The sequence below is a fragment of the Delphinapterus leucas genome, chromosome 10 (genome assembly GCF_059928025.1).
Source record: "Delphinapterus leucas isolate spDelLeu-1000000601 "Yukka" chromosome 10, BTC_Dleu_Yukka2, whole genome shotgun sequence".
NCBI classification, from domain to species: domain Eukaryota; kingdom Metazoa; phylum Chordata; class Mammalia; order Artiodactyla; family Monodontidae; genus Delphinapterus; species Delphinapterus leucas.
In genome coordinates this window covers 99,811,634-99,828,716 of record NC_143138.1, presented here as the reverse complement: position 1 = coordinate 99,828,716, position 17,083 = coordinate 99,811,634, and the positions used below count along the sequence as shown (strand labels likewise).

General features: G+C 39.9%; 1 protein-coding gene across 3 annotated transcripts in view; it reads right to left on the bottom strand.

The window, feature by feature from the left end:
• Positions 1-17,083, bottom strand: part of PPARG (peroxisome proliferator activated receptor gamma) — a 174,710-nt gene that overhangs the window by 127,755 nt on the left and 29,872 nt on the right. For 2 of the 3 annotated variants that reach the window (XM_089919740.1, XM_022562768.2), the window contains one exon: positions 2,501-3,015. The gene's annotated coding sequence lies outside the window, so the exon portion shown is untranslated. Of the gene's footprint in view, positions 1-1,489; positions 2,223-2,500; positions 3,016-17,083 lie in introns of those variants that run through there. The other variant, XM_022562767.3, reaches the window with a different exon arrangement.

Below are 17,083 nucleotides of genomic sequence, written 5' to 3'. Positions count from 1 at the left end.
GTAATGTATTATTTCTAATGCATAATCCTAAAGTCATACATTTTTTCTCTGTATAAATTTTAATACACAGGAACAATACAACTTTAATGTTACAGGGATTTGGGAATTAATATTGTGATTTTTTTAAAAACTACAATTTAATGGTTTTTAAAATGCAGTTCTGAAAAATATACAAAGAAACGAACAGTAAGGAAACTAGTCCCTTCAAAGAAAATAGTGTGTTGAATTATTAAAAATGCCAATTGCAAAACTATTTTCAAGGTATTCTAAGTTTAATAAAGAATATGACGCTGGTGGATATTTTAGTTTTAATTAAAAAAAGAAATTATATCCTTTTAAATTTAAAAGAATGAAAAAAAAGTGCCCAAAAAACTTAGCCTGGAATTCTCCAAAACTTTATACTTCACTGATGCCATGTTTTCATAGCAGTTATCATAAAAGCAAGAAACAAACTTCTAAACATGAAAAAGTTCTGATTTAAAAATTAAATCACCAGGTTTCTCCCCCCTTCCACTGACTTGCAAAAGATTGAGCAGTCGGTCACTAATTGATTCTAAGATCATCGGCAAGTGAAGTGTCAAATATCATTATAATTTAAGTAAAGGAGAATGATGAGAAGTACACATTAAGACAAAAATGGATGCTTTTGTAACCAACCTCACTTTTTAGCTAACAGCATTCATTTTACAATTTTGTATATTAAAGAATACTATGGTGCCGTACTAACTTCAGAGTGAATCTGATTGAAAACAGACAACACAAAAATTGTTTTCAAACTTGAAAAAGATCTTTGGAAATATCACTGCAAAAGCTAACTGGTAGCATCTCTGAGTATTTTCTACAGAACTTCCATAGGAGTGGAAGGTATTTCTTTAGAAAGAAGCTGCAATGAGTGTCTATGTCAGTCTCTATTCCAAAAGGGTTTTCTAAATCATCTAGACCATCAGGAGGTCCTGTTTTCAGTCAGCGATTGATCACTTAGCTATGAACAAGAAGACTGCCTCCGAATACCTGGGATCTGTCCAAGAACTGCCCAGCTCCTTCTAAAGGGTGTCAGTCACTGCTCTCTCAATAACTCCAGTTACAATTTGTTTCATGAATGATAAAAAGTTAACATGAAAATAATGTACTTTAAAATCAAGTTTTTCATACAACTCAGCCATCTTGCCTGGTTTTGTTTTCAGACGATGATCTATACAAATTAATTTTACATTTTGACCCCAATTTTGAAAGGAAAAGAAGAAAACTTCAGCTTCTTCATGACAGACTAGTTTTTTTTTTTTACTTTATACTTCTTAAAATAATTGACACTATTTTCCCAACCATTATTCTCAGACCCAAGTGAATTAAATTCTCGCGGTAAAACAAGAACACAACAAAATAGTAACGATATAATATCATCACCACGATCATCATGATCATCATCTTGCAAATTTGGGACGCATCACCAACACATTTCAACAAAGTGCAGTTACAGAAGCCGACTCACCTAAGCAACGGGAGTTAAGAATTTAGAAACGCAGCCTTCTGATCACCAGCAGAGGTAAAGGCCCCTTCCTTACCTAACAAGTGACCTTATATAAAACCAGCAGATAGGTTACTCCCAGTCTCTGCCTCCTTACCTCAGGCTCCTCCCCAAATACCGAGACAGAAAGTACCACAAATACACACCCACTTTCCACCCCTTACACGGAGGGACCAGAGACTTCGGTTAAGCTGCCCTACCTCCACCTACCCCAGTCAGGCTCCGAAGAGCAGGAGTCGAGCCTGGCACGTGGAGGAACCAAGGCGCCGGCAGGCCATCTTCCCGACCACTGCGGGGCTGGGAGGGGGCCGCGCTCTCCATCCCCTGCCCTCCGGCAAGCCAGCCCCCATCCCCGGCCCTTCCACTCGGCTCACCGCCAGCAAAGTGCTTAAGGGCACCTAGGCTGGGTGACTCCCAAGTGCGCCCCTAACTTAACTGGCACCACGACCCCGCAATGGTCACTGTCTGGGTGCTGGAGCCGGACTCCGTCGCCGCGGGACGCACCCGCACGGGATCCCGTGCCCGGCCCCGAAGTACCCCGGGAGCAGCTCTCGGACCCTGCGCACTTTCGCCGGGGCTCGGAGACCCAGGTTCTCTCAGACCCCCGGTCAGGCGCGCGCCGAAGGGCCCGTCACGGCCGCGCGGAGCGCACGGGCTAGCGTCGCCGGTGCGGACCGCCGCTCTCCCCCGCGCGCCCCGCGCGCAGCCCGTGCCCTCCGCCGCCTGTGTATTAGCCCTGCGCCGGGACGTCTCCTCAGGGCGCGACCCTCGGCCGGGACCTGTCAGCCCCGGTGCCCTCGGACCACGACCCGTCCGCCCGGGGCCCCTCCGTCCGAGAGCCCGTCGGCCCCTGCTCCCCGGAGCGCGCCTCAGCGCGGGTCCCTCCGGGGCCCCGCGCCCCTCGGCGAACCCCTCCGTCCACGGGCCCTCGCCCGGCGCCGCTGCCCCGACCGCCCCTGGCAGCCCGACCCTGACCTGCGGCGGTGGCCTGGCGGTCCGCTGCGGTGTCCCGGTGGCCGACCCAGCGCCCTAGGCGGCGGCGGCGGCGGCGGCTCCGGCTCGGGCTCCGAGTGCGGTCGGCCCCGCCTGCAGCCGCTGAGCCAGGCCGGGCCGGGGGCGGGCGGGGGCGGGGGCGCGGGGCGGGCGGCGGGGGGGCGTTCGAGGGGGAGGGGAGCGGCCGGGGCGCCGCCGCCCCGCGCACAGTAGGACTCCTGCTCGCCGCGCCCACCTTCCCTGGAGCCCCTACTCTGCGCCCGGCCTTGCTTGTTCCTCACAGCCGCCGCTGGGAGGCGACCCAGAAATGGTCCCATTTTCCCTGAGGAGGGACCGGCCGGAGCCCAGGAAGATGCCCACGGTCACGTCGGGGAGAGCCGAGGTGTGGAGTTCCGGAGCTGCCCTCCCTCTCCAGGCCCGCGGGTCTCGCCTTCGCAGTGGTCTGCGGGTGTTTTGTTTTGTCTTGTTCTTTTCCTCAAGTTCTTTTCGATGACATTCTTAAAAAAAAAAAAAAAAAAAAAGGAAGAGCATATTTAGGAGCACCTGGTTTTTATCCCGTACGCAATGGCGCTGCACACTTTCTGCTCCCCCCGCTTTCGCATTTGTACTTCCCACTGGTATTCATTATTCACTTAGAGCGACAAAGTTTTAATTGCAAAAATTTGAAGTATTCATTAACCTCTGACAATTTTTAAACTTCTTCAGCAGTGTTTTTTACGCTGAGGGACCCGGACACATGGTGCGGGGCTGGGGCAGGACGCGGGGCATGGGAATCTTAAGTTTGCAGTTTGAGGAGCAGTTTGGGGTCGAGCTTCCTCGTGCATGGACCAGATGGACTCTGGGCAGCTTCGTTTCCTGCCGCTCCCTTTATCGTGACCCGTCCAAAGGGGGTTGATAGATGCCCAGCCAGAAAGCCCCCTAGTCTTCTGGACTTGAGGCCTGACTTTCCTTACCTTTTTCCAGTACCATTTACTGAACATCCTGTTCTGGGCCTGGCCGTCCTTGGGGAGCAAAGGTGCATAAAAGCTGTGATTTTAAGAAGCTTATCAATTACTTGCCCAGGATTACTTGCTCCAGTCCTTTAGCGTCTTAATTGGTTGGGGATGGCTTGTTCTTTTTCCTCTAGGGTCCTTGTTTGCAGTTTAAAGTAAAACATTATGAGGATGGTTATCACCTCGGAGAAGGTTCAGAGCTTAATTCAATAGATTCATGCCCTCCACCTGTCCCATAAAATAGGAAGTTAAGAGCCACAGCTGAATAGGGACTTCAAAGAGGACCATTTTATTTATCACTGAAAAACACCATTTCCTTGCCTGCCATTTAGGTAGTCAGATTGACACCGCTCAGCATTCTACACTCCAGCATAGAAGTGCTGCATGCATCCCACTTCTTCTTTTTTAAAAAAAAAATTATTTATTTATTTATTTGTTTATTTTTGGCCATGTTGGGTCTTCATTGCTGCGCGTGGGCTTTCTCTAGTTGCGGTGAGCAGGTGCCACTCTTTCTTGCAATGCGTGAGACTCTCATTGCGGTGGCTTCTCGTTGCGGAGCTCGCGCTCCAGGTGCGTGGGCTCAGTAGCTGTGGCTCGCGGGCTCTAGAGCGCAGGCTCAGTAGTTGTGGCGCACGGCTTTAGCTGCTCCACGGCATGTGGTATTTTCCCAGACCAGGGCTCAAACCCATGTCCCCTGCATTGGCAGCCAGGGAAGTCCCTAAATACCGTACACTTTAAATGTACAATCCAATGATTTTTAGTTTGACAGAGTTTTCTCCTCCACTTTTATTGAGAAATAATTGACATATATCACTGTATAAGTTTAAAGTGTACAGCATGATGGTTTGATTTACATAAATTGTGAAATGATTACCACAATACGTTTAGTTAACATTCATCATCTCTTATAGATACAATAAAAAGAAAAGAAAAACATTTTTTCTCCTTGTGATGAAAACTCTTAGGCTTTAATCCTTAACGCCTTTCCTATATATCATACAGCAGTGTTAACCATAGTTATCATGTTGTTTATTACATCTCTAGTACTAAGTTATTTTTCTTCCAGTTTTATTGAGATATAATTGACATACAGCACTGTATAACTTTAAGGTGTACCGTATAAATGATCTGACTTACATGCATCATGAAATGATTATCACAATAAGTTTAGTGAATATCTATCATCTCTAGTACTAAATTATTTTATAACTGGAAGTTTGTACCTTTTGACCACCCTCCTTTAATTCTCCCTCCTCCCACCTCTGGTGGCCACAAATTTATAGGTCTAGCTCTTACATTTAGGTCTATGATCTACTTTGAGTTAAATTTTGTGTATGGTGTGAGGTAGGGCCAATCTGCTTTTCGTGGAGAAATACTCATAATTCAACAATATTGACTAAGTGGAATCTCACCACAGTGAGCTTATAACTGGTACAACATTTTAGAGTTGATCTGAATAGTTTCTAAACTTTCTTCCAGATTAAAAAAAAAAGCGATTTTCTACTATATATAAAATAGGTAAACAACAAGGACCTACTATATAGCACAGGGAACTATACTCAATATCTTGTAATAACCTATAATGGAAAAGAATCTGAAAAAGAACATATAAATGTATAACCGAGTCACTTTGCTATCCACTTGAAACTAACACAACAGTGTAAACTAACTAACAATAAAAATTGTCATTTTAAAAAGTGATCTATAGTTAGTAAAGCCTAAAAATGTAAGAAGTTAAGCAGTAGAAATAGAAATAGCATAAATCTATTTTTTAAACTACTGGTCTTGATTTATTAGTGGATTATGAAATCAGTTTACTGGGTCATAACCAATTTTTTTTATAAGTCAAATAATACAGAACACAAGAGAACAGAAACTATCAGAATTCTTCCCTTAAAGTGTTGCTTCATAACTTTTGTGTTATGTGTGTGCGTGTGTATGTATTTGTATGTACCAGGAGTTGGTGTAAAACGTATTTCTTACTGTGGGGCCGCATTTTCAAAAGCTGGAGAAACACTGTATAAACTATAATGCAGAATTCTTTCATTCCACAAACATTTACTGAGTGCTTATTTTGTGCCAGGCCCTCTGCTAAGTCCTGGGGACAATATGATAAATAGCACATGGTCTCCACCCTGCAACAGTGCACACATGCAGTTCCATCCACATTTAGCTTCTAGAGATGAAAGATTGTGCCTTGGTTCACTTTTCCCCAACCACAAGGGCTTCTTCCAAATATTGAGGTTTGGTCCTGAGGCACTTATTTTTCTGCAGTTAATGCTCAGCTGTTAATCTCATTTGAGATTTGCAGACATATTTGCTTTTCTTCCAACTAGGGGAACTTTGTTCCCAGGTTCATAATTGCATACTCTGTTTATTATACTGGGAAGGAAGTACAGGTCTAGTAGTGGGAGTTGGCCTTAACTGAATTGATTCCCAGTTTACTCCAACTATACTTAAACTAGCCCTACTGATGGACCGCAGGTATTTTTAAACACTGGTATATTATTTTTAAAGGGAAACATTTTAAATCATGACAAAAATTTTATTTTCAAGGCATTCGGCAAAACAGCATTGGCATCAATAGTGAATGACATGTAACCATTTACCAGATTGAGTTTAGGAAAATTAATGTGCTGTATTTCCAGTCATCCAGTGGGGGCTGGGGGAGGGTCACTTATTTACAGCAGCTGTGCGCAGTCATGGCTCTGACATTTGCTCCTCTAACTGAGATACCATTTCTCAGTCTCTAGACACCATAAATTCTCAGGAGATTTAGATGCTCTTAATTTAAAATTAAAAAAAATATGATAGCCAGTTCAACATGTTGGACAGGTTAAGTGCGCGTGCGCACACACACACACACACACACACATCTACTTTGTGAATGACTCTGTTGTGTTCCCACATACGATTTTTAAGTCTAGTTATGAAATTTTACCTGCAATCTCCCAATTGTACTTTGAATTTTACTAAGGTCCTTTTCTCCTACTCTTGCTTTTCTGTCTTATCTTGCCCTTCACCAAATGACTTGCCCATTTTTATAAGGTCTTAAGTACCAAAGCCAGACTTGTAACCCATTTCTTCTGATTTCCAATTGCCTGATCCTTTCACTATACATCTCTGCTTAACTTACATTCTCTTTCTGTTTTGAGTGGCTGCCTATAAAAAAAAAAAATTTTGCTGGAATATTTTAATAAATACTTGATTATATACAAATCATTAGGTTATGATATGATACAGCTATGTATTGGTTCAAAATAAAAAACATGGAAGATATACGCCAATTCATATTTGATTTTCTCTTAATACCCCAATTTAGAGCTTTCTTTTAGATAATTTGAAAGAACTGAAAGAGACATAATTTTAAGGCCATTTCTTCAGTAATATGCTTTTCTTTAATATTGAATAAGATGACTCCTATTTTCAAAATATTTTATTTCTCATAATCTGTAAGCACCTATGAAATTAATAATAATATCTAATTCCAAGGAAATTCCATTTGGTAATTTCAATAGTTTTGAATTAGACTATTTAAAGTTTTAATGGTTTGAAAATATCTTTTAAAGGTTCAAAAATACTTTTGATATTCAGGAAATTTAAAAAAGAGGTTTTTGCCCTGCTTTATCAGTTTTTCTTCACTTTTTCCCTCAGAAATTTTGCATATCAGATTGGCTTGTAAGTATCAAGAGGTAGGAGGTAGCTATTAGGAAGAAGAGAATGCCTGCCAGAGTTTTCAGTTCAGGAAAATTGTCCTACCTTCTATCTGTCTTTTCTTTTCAAGAGTTTGGTTTTAATTAAGCACTGATAGAATGGAAAGAGCCCTGATTTTTATCTCTGCTTATTGTGACCTTGAGCAGGAGACTCACCCTCTCTTAGGCTTAGTTCTCTCATCTATAAAATGGAAATATATTCTCATAATCTCATCAGTGAGATAACATGAGAAAATGCCAAGTCAGGTTCCTAGTAGGAACTCAATAAATGTTGTTTATCAACTATGTGAAAGCAATGAGAATATTTTTTTTTCTGAAAGTTACTCACTAATGTATTAAAACACAGTTTGGATGCTATATTGAGGGGTTTTTTTCATATATGTGTCATATTTAGTCATCAATCTACATGGATATGCTATTCTCTTTCTTGTAAGTAAAAAGTCACTAGTCAAATAAGTAGATTTTGAAATAGCTATGAACCCCAGATATCTGTATGAGAATGGTTTTCTCATGGTATGCATGTGAACTTATGGGTCCTAGGCTTTGTCACATAAAACTAAAACAAAAACAAAAAACAAAACAAAACCTTTGTGTGATGGAAAACATTAGACAAATATAGAAGTAGAGAGAATAGTGTAATGAATACCCCCTGTACCCATAACCCGGTTTCAGCCTATGGCTATGGCTATGGCTTCAGTCTATGGCTAATACTGTTTCATCTATACCTTCACCTGCCTCCCTCTTCTGTATAATTCTGTAAATCCCCCAAATGAATTTCATCATAAAAAATTCAAACTGGTTTAAAATGTTGTCCTTAAGTCTTCTGTTTAAAAGTTGGTTCAAGCAATTTGCCCTAGATTTTGGATTTATCAGAAAAGTCTCTGCTGAAATTTTCTCAACTCTTAACGTCTATCGTGGGCGAGTTGTAAAACGCGTTCACTGCTCAGAGGACCGCCGTCTGCACACTCCGGAGTTTAGCGACCTAAGGACATAAATGCCGTGTCCAGGCTGAGTAATGAGCAAGGAGCTTGGACCCGGGGAAAGGCAGTTATGGTACTTCAGTTGCTAACAGCAACAAAACCTCCAAAACAAAAAACAAAAAACCCCAACGCTTGTGTGCCCATGTAGTGTCTATCTTCCCTTACTAAGATGTAAGCACCTTGACAGCAGAAGCCATGGCTTATTGATCTTTTTACACCCACGACCTGTTGCCCTACAAGGCCTGAAACCAAATAAGTGGACAATCAATGTTTGTTGAATGATTGATTGCCAAGTGTTTAACTTGCAACCCAAGCCTACTATTAAGTAAATAATTCAAATGTCAGTTCATCAAGAGGTCCTCCATCACTATTGTTCTTTATTCTCTTAACAGTTTTATTTTTCTTCCTACCACTTATCACTACCTGAAATTATATTTTTAAACTTTTATTTATTTACTGTTTCTCTCCCCACACTAGAATGTGAACTCCATGAAGGCAGCATTTTTTTTTAAAAGTCTTTATAATTTTAGAACAGCCTTAGGTTCACAGCAAAATTAAGAGGAAGGTACAGAGATTTCCCATACGGCCCGTAAGGCAGAGATTTTTTTACTTGCTGTTGTAGCCCTGGCTGATGGTATGCCTAACATATGGCGTACATTTTTATTATTGAAGAAATAGTAATGCCATAAATTCAGTCACCTTTAGAGGTTGTATTTTCATCCTTCATGATGTCTACAAAGTTGACGAATATCGTTTATGTAAATTCTCAGGCTCAGCTACTGACCTGAGCCTTACTTACATAGCCACAAGCCTTTCTGTTTTTATGAACATAATTTTATTTTGAATATTTGGACCCATGTGCCAACTTTGCTCTTGATACAAGGAACTGCTACTATTGATACACAATTTCTCTTTTGAGCAGACTGAGGACAGGGAAGTTTGAGCAGAAGACTGAGGAACTGGGCTTTCTATTAGAATGATTTCAGCTATTCTGTTTCCACGGTGATATTCCAGTAATATAATTTCCTTTATTGCTTTTTACAGAAGAGGTCTTCAGGAACGCAGGTGCCTACTTCTGAAATGCCTTAAGGTATAAGGATGCGAACTAAGATAGCAACAGACTTCTTGCTGCCCTGGCCATCCCCACAGCTCTCTCACCAGTCTCTAGCTGGCCAGCCCTGGCACTGACACCTAAAGGAGCATTTTTCTGGGGATGACACTTTGGGCCGGCGTAGACTTCTTCCTTCTGTTTTGCGTTTTTACTGCGTTTTAAATAAGTAACGGGTAGGTTGATCATGAATTGTATTTATATGTTTAGAAACTTTTGTACACTAGTGGGAGGAGGTACGGAGAGAGTTGGGAGATGTGTATGCTTTACCGAAGGGCTTTGCTTATTGACATTATGTCTGGCAGCCACTCTTCCTACCACTGTAACATGATACATGGATATTTTTTCCTCCCCAAAGTATTTTTCTGATTTTGATCTCCTATAATTATCCATTTATTCGCACAGTAAAATTTCAGTAGATCAATTCTTTTAGGTCAATTTCTGCATTCCTTCACCTAGGATGCAGAATTTTTAAAAAATTATTTTATTCCTGTGGTAGTAAGAAGTTGATTCTTCCATGTACAGGGCTTTAAAAAGATAAATTTAGTTGACGTCTTTAACTGTTTTCCTGCCAAACGGAATTGCAGTGACCTAGATGATTTGCATAATTTATTAATGACAGAAATCAAATTATTAGCATTTAGGGCAAAGTTTAGTCTGGTTCTACAGAACAAAAGTCTCACTATAATTTTTCAATTATTATATTTAATCCTAAAATATCACTAGACATTCCCCCCACCCCCAATTTTTAAATCTATGTATCATGTAGCATGTTTAAAGAGGCAATGTTGTATAAAACAAATAAAACATTTACAAACCACAAAATTAATAACAATTGTAATATAGGGGCAACAAAAGTCAGTACAACCAAATAATGGAAGGATACTTAAATTTAAGAGGAAAAACAAAATAGAAAATAAAAAGAAATCACAGGGACTTCCCTGGTGGCGCAGTGGTTGAGAGTCCGCCTGCTGATGCAGGGGACACGGGTTCGTGCCCCGGTCCGGGAAGATCCCACATGCCGCAGAGCCTCTGGTCCCGTGAGCCATGGCCGCTGAGCCTGCGCGTCCGGAGCCTGTGCTCCGCAACACAGTGAGAGGCCCGCATACAGCAAAAAAAAAAAAGAAATCACAGCCTTGGACTTTTATGTAAATTGTGACTTTTTTCTTTTTAATTATTTAAAAAGTTATAGAAGTGATATAAGCTTCTTGTAAAAAGTCAAGCCACTTGTGTACCAATGTTCGTAGGAGTACTGTTCATAGTAGCCAAAAGGTGGAAACCATCCAAACGTCTATCCATTGATGAATGCATAAACAGAATGTGGTCTGTCTATACAATGGAATATTATTAAGCCAGTAAAAGGAATGATGTGCTGATAATACTACAACAAGTATAAGCCTCAAAAGCATTACGCTAAGTGAAAAGTCAGTCACAGAAGACCTCATATTGTATGGTTCCATTTATATGAAACGTCCAGAATAGGCAAATCCATAGTGACAGAAAGATGATTAGAAGTTGCCAGGGGATTGGGGTTGTGGGGAGAAAATCGGGAATGATTATTAATGAGTACAGTTTCTTTGGGGGGTGATGAAATGTTCCTGTTAGACAGTGCTGACAGTTGCACAACTTTGTTAAATATACTAAAACCTACTGAATTGTACATTTAAAAGGGTGAATTTTTACAGTATGTGGATTATATCTCAACTAAAAAATGGAGAAAACGATAATTATTTATATCCTTCCCTTACCAAATAACAACCAGCATGTTTTTTTCTTTTCTCCAGCCACCTACCTCATTTTGTCATTCTCTCATTCCAGGGCTGAAGCAGACTGCTGTGCAGGTTATAACTCTGCCCCGAAGGGCTAGCCAAGTGGACAAAGAGGGTCTGAAGTCCTAGCCATGCACTCATTCTACCTGAAAGAAGAGGTGTCTTTCTTCTAATTCACACAAAGGTGACTTATAGACTAACAGTGGCCTTAACCATTTACCTGGGCTTTTGGAGTAGGGACAGTTGGTAAATATATGTGCTTAGTTTGCTATCTTGGGTTAAAAGTCAAGCACTTCATAAGTCAGAAAAAGAAAGACAAATACCATACGATATCACTTATATGTGGAATCTAAAATATGGCACAAATGAACCTATCTATGAAACAGAAACAGACTCTCAGACATAGAGAACAGACCTGTGGTTGCCAAGGGGGAGGGGGTTGGGGGAGGGTTGCAGTGGGAGGTTGGGATTAGCAGATGTAAGCTTTTATATATAAAATGGATAAACAACAATGTCCTACTGTATAGCACAGAAATCTATATTCAATATCCTATGATAAATCATAATGGAAAAGTATTTTTAAAAGAATGTATATATATGTGTGTAACCAAATCACTTTGCTGTACAGCAGAAATTAATACAACATTGTAAATCAACTATACTTCAATAAAAAAATTGATAAAATTAAAAAAAAAAAAGTCAAGCACTTCATTTTACTCTAATACTATAGTGGATTATTTTCCAGACGAGAACACTCTTTGGCCCTCTCTTTGCACATTGGGTTGAAACTTATCTGATTAAGCTTAAGAAGTACATTTCTAGTTTAAATGTTGTCATACAGTTCCTTTAAACTTGCCTTTTTTGTTTAAAAAGGAATTGGTGTATTGTTCAACTTTACATTATGGTCCTCCAATACAGTTTTTATGTTTGACACCACCACTACTAAGAGGATTTCCTGATACTTACTTGTTCTAACAATGCAACTTTTCTGACGGCATTCTTGTATAGATTTCAAAAGAGCTCAAATAATAGTATTTTCTACACTAAATTTAATCAGTGAGTCAACACACATTTATTGAATTATTATTATGTTCAAAATAACGTTCTATTCCAAACAGGAAGAACCCCCAAATCCTGGTACTTTACATGCAAAGTACTTATGTGCTTGGCATATAGTATGTACTCAATAAATATCAGTAAATGAATCAATGAATAAGAGCAATTTTGTTTATTTGTGATACCTAAAGATTAGACACTCTGACAAATAACCATAGAATTTAATAGGTCCTTAATTCTACCATTAGAGAAAGAAGAGAAGCTGATGTAAAAAATGTGATATAATTAGTGACTACTTCTAAAATAAATCCCACAACTCTGGCAAACTAACAATTATTTTAGTGCTAAGTATTTGTAGCTGCTAATTTTCGTCAGCAATTTTTTATCTACTTTGCCAGTTTGTTTGTTTATGAAAGAGTATTTACTGCTAACTTCCATGATTACTCAAAGTGTTTCCATATAGAAAATAGATAACCAGTGGTTCTCAAATCTGGCTGCGCATCAAACACTTAATGTTTCTGTTTTGTGCTTCTTTGTTTGTTTCCAATCCTAAAAAGGTGGAATCCAAGATTTCACCTGGTTGAGCTCGTGGATGATATTTTAAGTTTTATTTTTATCTACACAAATTGTATGTGAACAAAATTTTCTTAAAAAAAAGTGTAAAGATTTCAGGACTTGCCTGGTGGTGCAGTGGTTAAGAAGCTGCCTGACAATGCAGGGGACATGGGTTCAAGCCCTGGTCCGGGAAGATCCCATATGCGGCAGAGCAACTAAGCCTGTGCACCACAACTACTGAGCCTGCGCTCTAGAGCCCGCGAGCCACAACTACTGAGCCCACGTGCCACAACTACTGAAGCCCGCGCACCCAGAACTCGTGCTCCGCAACAAGAGAAGCCACTGCAATAAGAAGCCTGCACACCGCAACTAAGAGTAGCCCCTGCTCACTGCAAGTGGAGAAAGCCCACAGGCAGCAATGAAGACCCAACGCAGCCAAAAATAAATTAATTAATTAATTTTTTTAAAAGTGGAAAGATTTCAAATAATGCCAAATTCTCATCATCATTCCAGGTCTTGGTTCTTTCTCTCCTTCCCTGACACAGGTGTACTTCTTATGCACATTAAAATTTGGGAACCATTGCTATAATGAACAGGTCAGTAGTAATAAACTGAAAATTGTGTTAGAACTCAAATATGAGGCCAGATTTTTAATGTTTTCTCTGTCATGTGAATTACAGAGTCCAAGTCCCAATCAAGATAGAATTACCTCTTCAAGTATTTGAGGGCCATCATTTAAGATGATTTCTTACCGAAAGAATCTCTTCCATCTTACGAAAATAAAAAAAAAAAATTTCAATTACCCTCAGTAAGAAATGTAAGCAATGGAAATAGTAAACATATTCAGTATATGGGGAAAACAGTTGGTATTCAGTAAACACCAAGTAATTTATTGACTTGGCAAGGCTCCCTTGAACTTTAGTATATAGTTAACTCTTACTTATGTAGGAACAGATTTACTATTTTGTAAGCTGTAATGTCATCGAGCTTCTCCCCATCATTTTGCTAAATTCTAGGCTGTTTTACAGTGTGCCTGAGATAGCAGAAGAATTAACCAAGCTGAACGGGGGCAGGGGGAGGGGAGGCTGGTGTAGGTTCACTGTCAAATACACTGTGTTAGCTGAAAGACAAAAATTCTGCTTTTAGGGAGCTCACCCTCCTGTAGAGGAGGCAGACAAGCTAAAGAAAATTAGAACACAACGGGTAAGTGCAATAAAAGAGGTGTTATATAGTGCTGGGGGTTACATAGAGAGGGGAGGAATCTAACTCAGGTTGGAGAGGGGAGTAGTAAATGGGAAGGCTCCCCATAGATATAATACCTGACCTTAATCTTGAAGGATGAGTATGATGCAGCTGTACAAAAACATTTAGGAGGTAGAGTACAAGACCTTTTAAAAAAAAGATTTGCTCCAACTTGAGCAATTGATGGGGTGCGCTTGGGACATGCTGAGTTTTCGGTGTTTGTTGGTGGGGGCGGGTATCCAAGTGAAGATGTCCATGGACGATAGGCTCCCAACTCCTGTAACTTTGGAAGGGAATCTCAAATGGAAATACAATGTGGAGTTGTCATCGTACACTAGCCAATGAAGCCTTTGATGTGAAAGGACTGCCAGGGAGGACAAGAAGAAGAGGAGGCTGAGGAGAAATCTCTGCAGAACATGAGCTTGTAAGGGATAGAGGGAATCTGAGAAGGAGCAGCTGGTGAGGTGGAAAAAAGAAAAATGAGAACTGCCTGGTACAATGAAGATCAAAGGAAGGAGCAGACAGTACTCAGAGGGCACAGAGATGTCAGTTAAGATGGGCCTGGTGACTTGGGTGAAAGAGGAGAGGGAGGTAGAAGCCCGTGTCGGTCAGGAACATTTACTGAGCAACTACTATGTGCCTGGCATTGTAAGGTATCGTGCTGTTTAACCTTCACCACAGCTCTCTGAGGTATTAATGCATCATCCTCATATTACAGATGAGTAAATGGAGGCACTGAAAGGCCTTGACCAGAGTCATACAACTAGCCTGCAACAGATGAAAGATAGCTCTACCTAACTCCGGGGTCTAGCCTCTCAGCTACTGCTGGTTACCAGTGGTGGTGAAAAAGTGGATATAATGAATGTAGACAGCTCTTTTGAGATGTCTGTGAAGGGAAGAGGGTTGATTTTACAAAGGAGAAGCTGAGTCTAAACAAGGTGGTTTTTATTTCTGTTTTTTAAGATGACAGAGGTTTGCACATGATGAGAAGCTGAGGAGAAAGAGCTAGTGAAAAGAAAGACACGGAAGTCTCCAGAATGAAGGGGTTGATGCATTTCTAGCCAGACTTCTATTTCTGTGGCTAGATCAGAACAGATCTGGGGAAAACAAACAAACAAACAAACATATCTGGAAAGAGGCTCTCAGCTTGAATAACTGAAGCTATTTGGTACTATATCAGTATGTTTTATGAAAGAAATCACCTGCAGTAAGTGTCCATCCAGATTTTTCTCACTTTGGAATCCATTAATATAATTAATATAATTCATGATGAAGTAGACTGAATTTCTTATTTCACTACAATTCGCAACTGTAGTCACTATATCAAACTCGGCCCTATCTATCTAGGTTTAAGATCAATACTAACAGTCAGGGATAGGCCCCATTTACACCTTCCTTCCTATGTTCACACTATAAAATCTAGCATCTTATTTCCTGCCATCAGCTCCTGTGCTCCTGTGGAATGCCCAGAGTTCTTTCTTTCGTAACAGAAAAATTGGTGCCCGTTGTAGAGCTCCTAGGTGATCCTGCTGTGGTACTAGAATTCACTACTTTCATTTCTCCCAGATCTTATTTTCAAAAAAAATATGCCATGTGTGGTTAAACTTTATTTAAACTGAGCTTCTAGTAATTATACTAGAAAGGGCAATAAAATTCAATGTGTTCAGTTTACAAAGGACTTACAGTGAATTGCCTACCGAGACCCACCAGAGCTCTTGGTAGACTCCTCTCCAAAAGATCCTAGTTTTGCTGCGCTGGTGGCTTCTAAATCTTAGAGAATGAACTTATGGTTACCAGGCGGGAATGGTGGTGGGGGAAGGATAGATTGGGAGTTTGCGATTTACATGTACGCACTGCTGTATTTAAAATAGATAACCCACAAGGGCCTACTGCTTAGCACAGGGAACTCTGTTCAATACTCTGTAATCACCTAAACGGGAAAAGAATTTGAAAGAGAACAGATACATGTATATGTATAACTGAATCACTCTGCTGTACACCTGAAACTAACACAACATTTTTAATCAACTATACTCCAATATAAAATAAAAATTTTAAAAACCATAGTCTAGGTCATTATTTTATACATTCAAGACAGGCACACTAGGACTTCCTGTGCAAGGCGCTAGTGCCAGGGCTGTGGGGAAAATGCAAAGTACCATGCATGTATCTCCTCTAGGAGCTTTCAACTTTCTTAGGAGAGATTAGCTGGTTACGGAAGTGACTAGAATTCAGAGCACTGAAGGGCCAGTATAAATGGTGAAAGGATGTTAGGTCACTCTAATTTCTTCCATTTAAAAATAATTACAGCAGTAATGCAGGATTTTTGTTGAAGGGAATACAGAAATATCTAGAATAAACTGTAAAAGTTCCCTCTTACTTCCTCCCCACTTCCACTTCCCTTCCCAGATTGAGGCATTTTTTGCATTTTCATAAATATAGAAGTACATATGGACTTTAGCACACACACTTTTATAGTTGTTTAGCGAAAATTATTTGAAATGCATTGTTCTGTGAATTTTTTACTCAATAAGGCCTTTCGTGTCAGAACATACGGATCTATTCTGTTTAAATTCAATGTAAAATACATTTTAAAATGTATCTTAAGAGAGTGAAACAAAATGCCTAAGTTCTAAAACTTTTGATTGGCAAACATTAGTGATTATATTCAATTACTTCCATGTTTAATTTCATGTTTGAGAAAACTAAACCTCATAGGAATTTCCTCTTAACTTTTCCATCTTTTAAGAACATAGATTTAATGCATTATTTTGATATATAAGACCACACATAAGTATTTTGTTCAAAACAAAGTATTCTTGAAAGGAATACTTAAGTAGAATATACTAGAATACTACATAACAAGCCATAATAAGCTATAATTGAATGCTGTGGATCCCACGATGCAGAAACAGAATGAAATAAAAGAAAAAAATTCTTAAATATCTAATAATAATGGTAATTCTAATGGTACCTAAGGACAATGGGGGTTCTTTTTAAAATTTTCAGTTCTTTTCTCATCATTGTTAAACTGATAACTAAAATCTTTAAAATAAAAACCCAAAATGCTACATACATCTTGTTTAAAAAAATATTTACATACACATGTATAGAAAAATGCCTAGAGAAAAATAAGTGTATGTTTTAACA